Source organism: Salvelinus sp. IW2-2015, linkage group LG2, assembly GCF_002910315.2.
Source record: "Salvelinus sp. IW2-2015 linkage group LG2, ASM291031v2, whole genome shotgun sequence".
Lineage (NCBI taxonomy): Eukaryota > Metazoa > Chordata > Actinopteri > Salmoniformes > Salmonidae > Salvelinus > Salvelinus sp. IW2-2015.
The window spans coordinates 38,066,919-38,071,050 of NC_036839.1; the positions used below are offsets into that span (position 1 = coordinate 38,066,919).

Genomic DNA, 4,132 nt, shown 5'->3' on the forward strand with positions numbered 1-4,132 from the left:
ACAGCCAAAGACCCGTGAAATTGTGAAGATTGCCGATGCCCCTTCTCCACCATTAGATGGCTACAGGCTTCAGTCTTCCCAGTGTGCTTACGTCCTTAGCCATCAGCAGCAGTTCCACATCAAGGCATTAGAGACAACCTACGAGATGTCACACAAAGTTCAGGTTGGTACAAGGGAGCAGAGCAGCAGCCCGGAATGGCATCAGCTCAGGAAAATGAGAATAACATCCTCTCGTTTCCGAGAGGTTTGCCATGTCCGGGGAGAGACCTCAGCTGAACACCTAGCTGAGCGGATGTTCAAGGGATCTGGTATGCAGACCATGGAGATGAAGAGGGYGCTAGCCATGGAGCCAGTGGCTGTACAGGTGTACTGCACACTGAAGAATGTGAAGTTCTTTCCGTGTGTCTTCGTAGTGCACCCAGATGCCCCGTGGCAGATGGCATCACATTTGATCCCAGTGTGAGACCACACTTTGGACTCTTAGAGGTCAAGTGCCCAAATGTACCAAGTTATGTTGACTGCCCTTACCTGAAGATACAGAATGGAGAGCCGAAGTTGAAGAGATCTCATGCTTACTTCTGATAGGTGCAAGGTCAAATCTCACAGGTTGTAGCTGGTGTGACTTTGTCATCTGTGCACAGAAGGACATCCTAGTTGAAAGGATATATAAAGATCTACAGGTTTCAAAAACTATGAGACAAGGTTGACCACTTTTATTTTTACCACTACTTGCAGAAGTGTCTATCTCACACCTGAATGGATCCCCTGCATGGGTGCCAAGTTTAGTGGTTTCATGAAAAATAAGTATTGATGTTCTTGTGAAGAAAACTACAGTAGAAAAAATGTATTTCGGTAAATGTTCAACAGTTCAGTTAATCAATTACACATCCTACATTGTATTCAATCTTGCATTCTGGCTATTCTGTGTTTACTTAATTTCTTGCCCCCACCCCTAAACTCATTGCCTAATTAAAGCCAATACAAGCTCCACACAAACTGATATTCACTACAACACAAACTACAACACAAATTATTATTTTGCTGATAGCAAATAAACACATGTTCATTTACACTGGCTTGGCCCATGCTCTGACCAAAGGTCCGTTTTGATAGTTGACCAACAGGCACGCCACTGCAAATAATTGGTTGATGCTGCCTGAGATGGTCAGGGGGATGACTGCGTCAAACAGCTTGTGCTCCTTTACTCTGCGGATCATTGTTTCAACATTCACTCTCAGCCTGGCAATGGATTGGGTCTCCCTAACCTCATGCGCTGGCATCTGTGTGCATCTTGACAGAAAGGCTGGCCGGTAGACCTTGCACGGAACAATGTCATCTACGAGAAAGCCCTTATCCACTATAATGGCCATGTCAGGGGTGAGTAAGGAAATAATTCCAGACTGCTTGAAGATCTCCTTGTCACTCACAGATCCAGCATACAACGATGACACAAACGTGACAGCTCCATGTGGTGACATTCCCAACATGCCCTTAAAGGTACAGTGTGACTTGTAGGAAGAAAACACCTCACTCTGCAGTAGTAGTGAAGATGGTGTCTGGCAGRYGAGTTCAGTGCAGTCGATCACTACCTGGGTGTCTGGATAGTCCTTAAACTCAGGTGGCAGGTGGGCTTTGATGGTTTCCTTGGAGTCCATATCTGTGCTGATCCAAGCAGACAGTAGAGGAAGTTGGCCCAAGAGATGATAATCCGGCTCACTGTTGATTGGTGTATGCTGAACCAATGGGCCAAATCCTTCTGCTTTAGACCCAGCAACAAATGAGTCATAAACAAGAAGAACTCGTCGATTGATGGCAGTGTCTGAACGCAAAGAAAACAGTTTTAGTACAATATAGTCCTTACATTTGGTCCATAACAAAAAGTAAATAATGTTTAACAATTACAGTTAGATCAAATAATATTCTCTTAAGTATTTTATGAAGTTATAGTCCTTTACCGGTTTTCTTTGAGTAACACTTGTTTCAAATGGATTGGTGCTTGTGACTCTGCTGCCTGCTCAATCAAGTGCCAGAAGGCCAGGTGGGTGTAGCATATCAGGTGGGTGTAGCTTGCAAATCTAAAGACGGACCCAGAGTATTTGAATACCAAAAAAGCTAATTACTATTATTGCCTCTTCTCTAAGCATCAAGTAGCACTAGACATGACCTAGCTGCTATTGTAGCCTGTTTTTCTTGTTACTGCAATTCGTACTGTAATTCACAGCACCTATCATCACAGTAGTGAATTTGTTTTAAATGTTCCGTTATTTAACCTGGGAAGTGGACTAAGAACCCAATCTTATTTGCAGCAACGAGCTGGGAGCATTTTTGTAGGTTAACTGAAAACTAATGTAAAGACAATATACATTCAATGTGCCTACTTATGCTAAGATATGCTAGCCTAGTTTTAAATAACAATGAACACGTTCTTAATAAAGGTAAGATAGACTTTGGGATAATAATAATTAATAGTAAATAATAAACAATAGTAATGCTGAATAATAATAAATCATTACTGTACCTTGTGTAAAAACGTATATCCTCGTCAAAACCAGCAAATCGCTGTGGACCAAAGCCGTGTTGGGTGGTCAGTTTCTTCAGCTTGGCTCGAAGCTCCTCAATTTCTCTTACGTGCTCATGGTTTGCCATTAGGGCCATGTCCAGGGCTGCGGGTTCAGGGACTGCACAGTAATCATGTGTCTGGACCGGATCAGAGACGGCACAGTCCTTAGGCAGCGCACCTTGTTCTTCATCCTCCTCCAGTCGGAGCAGGAGGTTTCGGTCTTCTTTCCCAAACACCAGGTCTCTTTTGAATGTGCCAGTTCCACGCGAAGACAGTAGGAACAACACCTCTTTTTAGGTATTGTCGCCCCCCCAATTTTTCCCTCAACAAAGTCACTCTCGACGAAATGTGTACTACACACCTTTGTGTGTTTGGTGACAGTAAAGTTGTCACGACGTACTGCCACCAACCACCTTTTTCTGAGCACTACATCAACCAGGAAACTATGGAAGCTCACAATACCATTACATTTGGAAGGAACTGAACACAGAGGCACTGAACAATGTTCATTAGCACCTCCTTCGCGGGGCTGTAAATTAAACTTAGTCATTGCAAACTATTTCAGTCAGAAATGCATCGACAACAGTTAGTTAGTAAGCTAATGATAAAAACAATAGTGGAAATCGCACCGGAAGTCATCAACCCGGTAGGAAGTAAATTAGAATGTTGGAGGCGGTATAATGCATAGAGCCTGTTCTCGGGAAAAGGAGAGACAGATCGGGCAAGCAGGGTGATAAAACAAAAGCTAACAATATGATGGCTAATATCTAGCTAGCTATCTAGATAGCTATTGCTATGGTGAGAGGCAACAGTTTGTTCTGCTAACTGGCTAGCAACCCATTTTACTGTATCATTTAGCATGATCAACAAGTGATGTGTCTTGGTCAAATTTTAAGAGGAGTTGAGTATATAGCTAGTTCACTAAAGTCTGCTTGCTTACAACTGGTCATCATCTCTTCCAGACAGTTTGCGCCAATCAGAGTATCTCCACCCAGTGATCTCCACAGATGGATGAAACCCACCTGCTTGCTGTGCCCTCCAGTGCTGTTACACTGTGTACGCCATATTTGCTTGACTCAATACTTTTAAAGATGCACCTTACTTCACAAGGTTGAAAATCCTACATTTAATGAGTATTGAGGTTTTCCTTCCCACCATCAACAGGAAAAAGTTGTGTAAGGTATAAAGTAAATAACATTGATATCATTAGTTCATTGGCTTGTCATGCTCATGCCATACCAATTACTCTGAACATGTAACCATCACAGGTGATATTGTAACCCAGGGACCTGTGATAGAGACATTGTCTAAAGCTTACACAATCATTCTTGTCCTAAAAACAATCACTGGTGTTCAAGAAACGGGTTATAATTTACATAAGGAACGTGCAACTAGGTTTCTTTCAGTATGGTTTCCAGCATAAGATTGCTAGAACTTTACTGAAGAGCAAGTGTATTACTGTATTGTAATTATTTTTTACAAAATACATTATTCACCTATGACTAGTGGATGCAAACAAATTAGCACTGGTAATTATGACTGGAGAGTTTTAGCAGTATAGCAACAACTTCC

General features: G+C 42.3%; 1 long non-coding RNA gene across 1 annotated transcript; it reads right to left on the reverse strand.

Moving 5' to 3' along the window:
• Positions 1-698: 698 nt before the first annotated feature.
• On the reverse strand, positions 699-3,217 carry LOC139029295 (uncharacterized). The gene is made up of 3 exons (XR_011481595.1): positions 2,519-3,217; positions 1,956-2,075; positions 699-1,819 (listed from the first exon to the last, which is right to left on the reverse strand). It is a non-coding gene; the product is annotated as an uncharacterized lncRNA (long non-coding RNA).
• Positions 3,218-4,132: the final 915 nt, after the last annotated feature.